The sequence below is a fragment of the Arachis ipaensis genome, chromosome B06, assembly GCF_000816755.2.
Source record: "Arachis ipaensis cultivar K30076 chromosome B06, Araip1.1, whole genome shotgun sequence".
In the NCBI taxonomy this organism is placed as follows: Eukaryota; Viridiplantae; Streptophyta; class Magnoliopsida; order Fabales; family Fabaceae; genus Arachis; species Arachis ipaensis.
The window spans coordinates 52,478,866-52,490,124 of NC_029790.2; the positions used below are offsets into that span (position 1 = coordinate 52,478,866).

Below are 11,259 nucleotides of genomic sequence, written 5' to 3' on the forward strand. Positions count from 1 at the left end.
GGATTGATGTTCCGTAAATCATTGGGTTTCTCCACGACCCGTAGTTACAAAATTCTTCCTTACACTCGGTTCACCGATATCACTTATTACACAGTTCATATTTCTTTTCTTTTCCTTGAACGATGTGTACTGTGAGTTTATTTCGAATACTTGTTTCATTATCGGTTCCTATTTCCTTATTACTCTCCAGTATCGTCATACAGTGAACTTCGAACTTCCTCTGAAAGATCCGGATCCTCAGTTATTCTTCACTCATAACCGTATAGGTGTGTTTTGGGGTACTTGATAGTTATTATGAGACGATCGTACTTGTAGTAGAAGATAAAGTAAGAAAGAAGAGTTATTTAGAAAAGAACGAACCCCTGTTCGTTCGAAATTCAAACCACAACACTACTGTTCAGTAGGATCGGATAAAATCGATCAGAAAAAGAAAACAAAAGTAATCTTAATACGTGAAAGAACTCGATGTTCGTTCGATTAACTCATCTAAAAGTACAAAGGGAACTAACTTGGTTGGTATATACTTAAGTACGGTTAAGTACTCCAAAATACGATATAAACAACGTATAATACTTTTCTACTTATAGAGTACTAAAACTCGTATCGAAACTACTCAAACCAACTAATTACTATCCTCTTCTTTCGAACCTCTTTCCAACTTCGTTCTTCCTTACCGATCCTCACTTCTCTCCTGTTTGCTCTTGATAGTGGACTTTCAGCTGATGATCCCGGATTAGTTAACCCAAGTCACCGAGTGTTGAGGCACTCCTAAGAGCTTACTAATCCAAGCAGATCCTAGTACAAAGACATCACAGGCATATATTTCAAAGTTCAAGCTATTGGTGTCCAGCTTTGTTTCTTTTTGTTTTTCTTTTGTTTTGCCACTTTTTGGCTATCTTTTTTTTTTTCTTTCCTTCTTTTTGTTTTTATTTTTAACCAAGGAATTTAATTCAATTGAGATTCATAGACAGTAGGCCACTCTTTACTTAGAAGGAGATATCCTAGCTCTTTATCCACTAAAAGTGAGCTATTATACAATCACACACATACCACCACTTACTTTTATTCCACTTCTATCTAACAGAAACCATTTTACTTCACATTCAAACTGTTCTTTTATTGAATTTTAAAGATGCAGGGGACAACACATGCTTCTTGTCAAGTGAAAGTGAATACACAAGCATACACATAGACTAGTTTTACTTGTTCTAAGGGAAGTTTGAATCTGTTTGAACTAAATGAAAACTTTATCAAGACATCAATCAAAAATATTTCCCAACAGTAAAGGTTAAGTATAGATACAACCTATTGGTTTGCATTTCTTTTGTTCTCCTTTCTGTTGTGCCCCTTTTTGAGTCTTTATGCATGGGACCTTCAATTGGTGGTTAATTCCCACTTAATTCCTTGCTACTTCTTCTGATTCAACAGGTTAACTCTGGGAAAACTTTTGTGTCCTTGCTAAAGGTTAAGATATTGGGACTAAACAAAAATAGTTAAGTTGTTGAATAATCTGTTTGATTGCTTGGAACTAGCAATGTGCAGGAAGTTAGAATGAAGTTTTGGTGGAACACCAAACTTAGCATCTTGCATTCTCCCTTCGATTGTTTTTGGTGTGCAACACCAAACTTAGCTTCTTGCAATACATAGCAGTTATTCAACACTCTTATTGAAAAAGTTATGAAAAGAAAACTACCTCCGGTTGGGTTGCCTCCCAAGAAGCACTCTTTTATTGTCACTAGCTTGACATCTTTCAATTCTTTTTAAGAGGGCTGGAGGTGTTGAACCTCTTTTTCCTTATCCAATTGTCCTCACAAATACAGCTTTGCTCTGTGACCATTTGTTGTGAATTGATTCTTTGTTGCCTCATCTAGCAGTTCAATACTCCCATAGGGAAAAACCTTTGTCACCAAGTATGGGCCAGTCCATTTAGACTTCAGTTTGCCAGGAAAAATTTTAAGCCTCGAATTATACAGGAGCACTTGCTGTCCTGGCTTGAATTCCTTCTTTGTGATCTTCTTGTCATGCCACTTCTTAGCTTTCTCCTTGTATATCTTCGCACTTTCATAAGCCTCTAGTCTAAATTCATCCAACTCATTTAGTTGTAACAACCTTTTTTCTCCTGCAGCTTGGGGATCAAGGTTGAGGAGTTTAGTGGCCCAAAAAGCTCTCTGTTCAAGCTCTACAGGGAGGTGGCAGGATTTGCCATACAATAGCTGAAAGGGTGACTTGCCAATAGGAGTTTTAAAAGCTGTCCTATAAGCCCACAATGCATCCTCTAGCTTTCTAGCCCAATCTTTTCTTGTGATTCCCACTGTTTTCTCTAGGATCTTCTTTAATTCTCTATTTGCAAGTTCAGCTTGGCCATTAGTCTGAGGATGGTAAGGTGTGGCTACTTTGTGAATTACTCCATATTTGTGAAGGAGTTTCTCCATTTGTTTGTTGCAAAAGTGACTACCACTATCACTAATAAGACCTTTGGGCACTCCATACCTAGTGAAGATGTGCTTTTTAAGGAATTAGAGGACGATCTGTGCATCACAGGTGGTTGTGGCTATGGCTTCCACCCACTTTGAGACATACTCCACTGCTACCAGGATGTATCTAAAAGAATAGGAGGGAGGAAAAGGCCCCATGAAATCAATTCCCCATAGATCGAACAATTCTAATTCTAAGATAAAGTTTTGAGGCATCTCATTCCTTCTTGTTAATCCTCCTGCTTTCTGGCATTCATTACATTGGTGTACATATTCTCTGGCATCCTTGAAGATAGTTGGCCAATAGAAGCCACTCTGCAGTATTTTTGCAGCTGTTTTTTCTGGGCCAAAGTGTCCACCATAAGCTGAACCATGACAATGCCACAAGATGTCCCTCACTTCACTTTCAGGAATACACCTTCTGATCACTCCATCAGAGCATCTCTTGAATAAGAAGGGTTCATCCCATGAAAATTTCCTTGCTTCGTTGATCAACTTCTTCACTTGTTGCTTAGAGAATTCTTGCGGTATCTTCCTTCCCACTTTGTAATTTACTATGTCAGCAAACCAAGGTGCTTGCTGGATTTGCAGAAGGTGCTCATCTGGGAAGCTTTCATTTATGGGCTGGGATGCTTTTTGACTTGTTTCATGTGGTAGCCTTGACAGATGATCAGCGACCTGATTTTCAATGCCCTTCCTATCTCTTATCTCAATGTCAAATTCTTGTAGGAGCAGTATCCACCTGATGAGTCTTGGTTTAGCATCCTGCTTTGACATCAAATACTTAAGTGCAGCATGATCAGTGTAAACCACAACTTTTGATCCTATCAGATATAATCAAAACTTATCAAATGCATAGACTACAGCTAATGGGAGGAAGCCCCTTTTGAATCAAGGCCCTGCATTCCTTAGTAATCATTATGGTTTCCCTTTCAAGCCAACTTCTTTTCTTGTTGATAAGATCCTTCAGAAATTTGGAATATAGAGGCATTTGCTCAAGTGCTTCATCCAAGGGAATATTGATTTCGAACTTCTTGAAAATCTCAAGGAATTTGTGAAAATGCTGGTCTTTAACCTCTTTGTTGAACCTCTGGGGATATGGTAGTGGAGGTATGATGCTCTTTCCTATTTGTTGCTGCCCCTGAGCTACTTCCTTTGAGCTATGTGGCTGGTTGTCCTTCTCTTTGAGTTTCTCAGTGTCTTTGTTTGGCATCACAACTTGCTCCTTAGCCTTATCTGCCTTTGTTTGCTTCTCATCCTCCGTTGGTTCTTTGATGTTCTCTGCTTGCTTCCTTGTAGTGTCATTGTTGCCTATCAATGTTCTCCCACTCCTTAATTGTATTTCCTTGCATTCTTCCTTGGGATTTGGAATTGTGTCACTGGGCAGTGAGTTTGAAGGTCTCTCAATAGATACTTGCTTGGAGAGTTGCCCCATCTGTCTCTCTAGGCTCTTCAGGGAGGCTTCCTGATTCTTGGCTACCATTTCCTGGTGTTTCAGCATTTTGTCTATCATGGCTTCCAAGTGTGTGATTCTTTGGGCTTCAGGTGATATTTGAGGTGGGTTATGAGATGTGGGTGGTGGATGGTAGGCATTTTGGTTGGTGGGTTGGTTATTAGATTGGTATTGGTTAAGGTTGGGGTAGTTGTTTTGAGGTTTTCTGTAGGGGTTTTGGTTAGCCTGCTGCTGGTTGTGATTTTGGTTGCTTCTTGGGTTGTGTTGGTTTGAGTTCCTCTGCCATGGTTGTTGGTTTTGGGTATGGTTATCTCCCCATCTGAGGTTTGGGTGGTTCTTCCAGGATGGATTGTATGTATCACCATACACTTCATTTGGTCCTTGGTTGTGCATATACTGTATTTGCTCTTGTTGTTGTTCTTCTTGAGTTTCTTCACTCTGTCCCCATGTGGTTGATGATTGGCTAGTGTTGACTGCTGCAACTTGGAGACTATCAATTCTCTTGGCCATTTGCTCGAATTGTTGCTGAATTTGCTGCTGCATCATCTTGTTTTGAGCTAGGATTGAATCCACTCCTTCTAGCTCCATTACTCCTCTCCTTTGTGATGGTTGGCGGCCTCTTTGATGAGCAAAGAAATATTGATTGTTGGACACCATATCAATGAGTTCTTGAGCCTCTTCTGCAGTTTTCATGAGTTGCAAGGAACCTCCAGCTGAATGATCCAAAGCTTCCTGGGATTTCAGTGTTAAGCCTTCACAGAAGTTTTGAAGCTTCTCCCACTCATTAAACATGGCCGGGGGACATTTCCTGATCAGAGCCTTGTACCTCTCCCATGCCTCATAGATGGGTTCGGCCTCCATTTGTGTAAATGTTTGAACCTCAGCCTTTAACCTTATAATCCTCTGAAGTGGATAAAATTTTGCAAGGAACTTAGTTACCAAATCATCAAAGAAAAAGTGCTTGATCTAGATTACCACCTCACTTAATCATTGTCAATCTAATCAATCCCCGGCAACGGCGCCAAAAACTTGATGAGATATTTTGGAGGAAAAATAAATTTCTCCCAAAATACCCAAAACTAACCGGCAAGTACACCGGGTCGTATCAAGTAATAAAAACTCACGGGAGTGAGGTCGATCCCACAGGGATTGAAGGATTGAGTAATTTTAGTTTAGTGGTTGATTTAGTCAAGCGAATCAAGATTTGGTGGATGGTTTTGTGACTTGCAGAATTAAATTGCATTGAAGTAAAGATAACAAGAAATAAATTGCTGAAACGTAAAGAACAAGAAATTAAATGGCGGAAGCTTAGAGTGCAAGAAATATAAATTGCGGAATCTTAAAGTGCAAGGAATGTAAATTGCTTGAAATGTAAAGGGGATTGGGATGTGGATTTGCAGAAATTAAACAAGGAGAAATTAAATTGGATCAAACAGAAGAGGGAAAGGAAATTGGGATTGAACCGGATATGAAGCAGAAAAGTAAATGAACATAAAAAACAGTAAACAGAGAAGTGAAATGGGAAATTCAGATCTCAGGACCCAGAGACTAGAAAACCAAGTCTAGATCTCAATGCCTTCCTAGATCCAACAAGAACAATTGCAAGGAAAATGTAAATTGCAAAGAAAAGAGATGAAGAGCAATTAACCGGAATTGAAATTCAATTAACAGTAAAGAAACAGAGAGATCCAAGATTGAGATTGAAACAGAATTTCTTCAATTCTCCAATCCAAGATCCAAGACAAGAGTAAATGAAATTGAAAGCAAAGAAATTAAAGTGCACTCAATATCAAAAGCTCTCCGAAAACTATTATGAAAATTCCAAAAGGAAAGCTCTCCGAAGAACTTGAATTCTATCCTATTTATACACTTTCTTCAAATGATCTTCAAGCCTTGAGTTGGGCCTTTGCTCTTGGTGGAATTGGGTTGAAAGAGGCCTTGGTTGATTGCTCTTGAAGTTTGGAGAAGAACCAAAGTGAACCAATTGAACCGGTTTTGAGGTTAGCAAAAGTTGGACCAAAAGTTGGAGCTAAAGTTAGGGGTCTAACTTTGGCTCCCACTTTTCATAGCAGCCAGCACATTTTGCTGGTATGAACGTTGGCGCCAACGTTAGGGGTCTAACTTTGACCCTAACGTTGGCAATGCCTTGTGTGCTAGTGGCGCCAACGTTAGCCACCAAGTTAGGGGGCTAACGTTGGCGCAAACTTTTGCTCATTCCCCATTGAAATTCATGTGCCAACGTTAGCCTCCAAGTTAGGGGGCTAACATTGGCGCAAACGTTGGTGCCCAGGGGAGAAACTCATGTTCCAACGTTAGCCTCCAAGTTAGGGGGCTAACGTTGGCGCAAACGTTCGTGCCCAGGGAGGTTTTCTTCATGCCAACGTTAGCCTGCTTGCTTGTAGCTCAAGAAAGTGCATAATTCTAATGAAAACAAAAGAAAAAGACTAGCTAAAATAGGCTAGGATGACTTGTCATCAGGTTTGCAGATATTGCAAATTACAAGGCTATAAGGTTCATTCCCAAGGAGTTCACCAGGCAGCAAGCCCAGAAACTCATGAATGATGCAAAGTACTACTTGTGGGATGAACCATATCTCTTCAAGAGATGCTCAGATGGAATAATCCGACGATGTGTGTCTAAAGAAGAGGCACAAAGAATCCTATAGCATTGCCATGGCTCCGACTATGGAGGACATTTTGGAAGTGAGCGGACAACCACCAAGGTTCTCCAAAGTGGTTTCTACTGGCCCAATCTCTTTAAGGACTCAAGAGAGTTCGTTCGTAACTGTGATAGTTGCCAAAGGGCTAGCAATCTCCGTCATGGTCACGGCATGCCTCAGCAAGGAACCCTAGAGATTGAGCTGTTTGATGTATGGGGTATAGATTTCATGGGACCCCTTCCCACCTTCATACTCAAACACCTACATCCTTGTAACAGTAGATTATACGTCCAAATGGGTTGAAGCAATAGCAACACCCACTAACGACACTAGAGTAGTGATGAAGTTCCTCTAAAAGGACATCTTCAGCAGATTTGGTGTCCCTAGGACACTAATTAGTGATGGAGGTACTCATTTCTGCAATAGACAGCTGGATTCTATCTTAAGCCGTTACGTAGTTCGTCATAAAGTAGCAACACCGTATCATCCCAAAACAAATGGGCAAGCTGAAGTCTCAAATAGAGAACTAAAGTGAATCTTAGAGAGGACAGTAAGAACCTCTAGAAAGGATTGGGCTGAAAAGCTTGATGATGCTCTGTGGGTATACAGACAGCTTTCAAAACCTCCATCGAAACTTCACCATATTAACTGGTGTATGAGAAATTATGTCATCTGCCAGTGGAACTAGAATACAAGGCCTATTGGGCTACTAGATTCTTCAATCTTGATGCTAAAGTAGCAGGAGAAAAACGGCTGCTCCAACTAAATGAGTTGGATAAATTCCGCTTAGCTGCATTTGAAAATGCAAAGATCTATAAGGAAAAGGTAAAAAGGTGGCATGACAATAAAATATCTTCTAAAGTCTTTGAACTAGAACAGAAAGTCCTGCTCTTCAACTCAAGACTCAAACTATTCCCTGGGAAACTCAAATCCCGTTGGACATGACCGTTTGTGATTACCAATGTATCACCTTACGGGAACATAGAACTTCAAGGTAAAGAAAACAGGTTCACTGTCAATAGACAGAGGGTTAGGCATTACCTTGAAGGAGATATAGAGCCAGGAGGCTCAACACTGTTACTAAGATAAGTATAGTGAAGTACAGCTAAAGACATTAAAGAAGCGCTTGTTGGAAGGCAACCCAATGATTAGTCATATATTATTAATTTTCTAAATTATTTCTTTTTTTAATTAGTTCTCTTTTTAATTAATTTATGATTATGTTTTAAATAGTTGATTTTAATGTTAGTGATCATGAACAATGCTTAAATAGAGACAGAATGATGCAGAATAGCAAACAGAATACCTTGGAGAAGGGATCTCCCTGGCGTTAAACGCCAGAAAGGGGTGGCAATTGGGCGTTCAAATGCCCACGGAGGCAGCAAGCCTGGCCTGGCATTAAACGCCAACCAGGGAGCCCTGGCTGGACGTTTAATGGCCAATGGGGAGCACATGCCTGGCGTTAAATGCCAGCCAGGGAGCCCTGGCTGGGCGTTTAACACCCAAGAAGGAGGGGCAACACGGCGTTAAACGCCAGAATGCAGGCTTTCTGCATTCTGGCGTTTAAACGCTAGCAAGACAGCATGGAGGTAATTTCAAAATTCTTATCTTTTCTTTATTCAATCTATCTTTTTCAAATTCAATTTTAAATATTCTTTGATTTTTAAATCAAATCTTGTTCAAATATTTCAATTTCAATTTAATTTCAAATTTAACATAATTTCAACTCTTTTCAAATCTTTTTCAAAATTTCATATCTTTTTCAACCTGTTTTCAAATTCTTTCAAAATCTTTTCTTATCTTTAGTAATTCTTGTTCATATCTTTTATTAAACTTTAAAATCTTTTTTATCTTATCTTTTATATCTTGTTCATATCTTTTTCTTTTCTTTCAAATTTAACAACTTATCTTTTCTATCTTTTTCAAAACTTCTTTATCCTTGTTCAAAGATTATTTTCGAAAAAATCCCTCCTCCCTCCCTATATATATGTGACCGTGCCCCCTCTCCCTCACTCACCACCTCTCATTCGAATTCTATTCACCTCTTCTCTTCTACTTCACTTTTCTTCGTCTTCCTTTCTTATCTTTTGCTCGAGGACAAGCAATTCTTCTAAATTTGGTGTGGAAGGAGCCCTGATCTCTCATAAAAAATTTGAATCCCATGGCTCCAAAAAGTGGCAAGACTGCCCCAAAGAACAAGAAAGAAGATAAGTCAACAGTTATTTTCAAACCTGTTTGATTCTTTACCAAGCAACATGAAAAACATTATCACAAGATAATAAGTAAAAGGCCAGTAATCCCTGAGGTGGTATTCAAATTAGGAGAAGAAGAATACCCAGAGATCCAAGAGCAAATTCGAAGGAGAGGCTGGAAGATTCTAACTGATCCTCAGTTTAAAGCTGGATACAACATGATCCATGAATTCTATGCAAATATGTAGATGATAGATAAGCAAAAGAAAGATGGAACAGTATTCCATACTTTTCGCACTATGGTCAGGGGGAAGATCATGTATTTTCATCTGGATAGGGTGAGAGAGATCTTCAAATTACCCTTGCAAAGGGATGACCCTGAAAAATACAATAGAAGGGTGGTAACCAACCCAAAGCTGGATCAAGTCCTAGAGGACATATGCCTGCCTAGAACTCAATGGATTGAGAGTGCAAAAGGCAAACCAAACCAGCTGAAAAGGGAAAACCTCAAGCCAATTGCTAGAGGATGGCTAGGCTTCAATGGGCGTTCTATACTCCTCACAAGTAACCACTCTGAAGTTACTATTCTAAGAGCTGTGATGATTCACAACATCATAATGGGGAATGAGGTAGAAGTCCACCAAATAATCCCCCGTGAGATCTACAAGTTGGCAAACAGGATGTCTACTAATGCGTTGTTGGCTTATCCAAATCTCATCTTTCGCCTATGCCAAGAGGCTAAGGTTCTAATACATGTGGACAATTTTATTTCTGCGAAAAGCCCAATCACCAAGCAGGTGATGGAGAGTTCCAAGATACAAGAGGATCAACCCAAAAGGAAGGCACCTGAGCCTCCCCAAGAGATCCCTCCAATTGAGTATTGGGACCAGCTGAAGGCGTCTGTGATACACTTGCAAGGAACCTTAGATGAACTCAGAGAGGAGCAGAAATATCAGACTAGCATGATTTGCAAACTGATCAAAGAGCAAGAGAAGCAGGGGCATGAGATGGAAGATTTGAAGCGCCAGAAGCTCTCCCCTGAAGAGCCCAGCGCCCATCAAGCTGAAGGTTGTTGAGTTTCAACCCTGTGATTATTCCTATTCCTGTTTCACGTATTTCCAACCTAATTTAGAACTGCATGATCACTAGTAGTATTTAAGTCTTTATTTTATTTCATGTCTTTTAATTTTTTTAGAATTAAATAAGCATTAGTATTAATTAATTTTTATTTTCCAATTAGCTATAAAGTATTCCTCTTATCATCATTAAACATGAATACAATAGTGGATTTTTTTTTTAGAATAATTAAAGATGCATAAATTTTCGAGTTCTACAGTAAAGAATAAGTCAATTATTTTGATGTGGTGGCATTGCTTTAGTTTTCTGAATGTATGAATAATCAGTGCATATTTAAAGTTGGAATTTTAGGATGCTGGCTCTTGAAAGAATGAAGAAAAAGGAAAAGTATTATTGATGTCTGAAAAATCCAAAATTTGATTCTTGAAGCAAGAAAAAGCAGCAAAGAAAAAGAAAGAGCATATTTCAAAAAAAAAATTGGCGAAAAGAAAAGAAAATAGAAAAAGAAAGAAAAAGCCATTAGCTCTTTAAACCAAAAGGCAAGAGCAAAAAGCCAGTAACCTTTTAAACCAAAAGGCAAGGGTAAAAGGATCCAAGACTTTGAGCATCAATGGTTAGGAAGGCCTAAAGCAAACAAAATCCTAGCCTAAGCGGCTCAACCAAGCTGTCCCTAACCATGTGCTTGTGGCGTAAAGGTGTCAAGTGAAAAGCTTGAGACTGAGCGGTTAAAGTCGTGATCCAAAGCAAAAAGAGTGTGCTTAAGAACTCTGGACACCTCTATCTGGGGATTCTAGCAAAACTGAATCACAATCTGAAAAGGTTCACCCAGTTAAAGTGTCTATGGCATTTATGTATTCGGTGGTAATACTGGAAAACAAAGTGCTTAGGGTCATGGCCAAGACTCTAAAAGTTGTGTTCAAGAATAAAAAAGAAATGAACTAGGAGAGTCATTAATATCATTTGGATTCTAAGTTCCTAAAGGCACCAACACTTCTGAGTTTCAATGGATAGTGAGATGCCAAAACTATTCAGAAGCAAAAAGCTACTAATTCCAGCTCATCTAATTGAAATTGAGCTTCATTGGAAACTCTGGGATTTATTGTATCTTACTCTTCTTTTCATCCTATTTTCCTTTTAGTTGCTTGGGGACAAGCAACAGTTTAAGTTTGGAGTTGTGATGAGCGGATATTTTATACGCTTTTTGGCATTGTTTTCATATAGTTTTTAGTATGTTTTTTCAATTTTTACTAAGTTTTCATAGATTTTAGTGTTAAATTCACATTTTTGGATTCTACTTTGAATTTGTGTGTTTTTATGCAATTTCAAATAATTTTTGGCTGAAATTGAGGAGCTAGAGCAAAAGTCTGCTTCAGAGACAGAGAAAGCACTACAGATGCTGTCCGG

General features: G+C 39.0%; 1 protein-coding gene across 4 annotated transcripts in view; it reads right to left on the reverse strand.

The window, feature by feature from the left end:
* Window positions 1-11,259, reverse strand: part of LOC110263329 — a 16,841-nt gene that overhangs the window by 991 nt on the left and 4,591 nt on the right. The window lies entirely within an intron of this gene.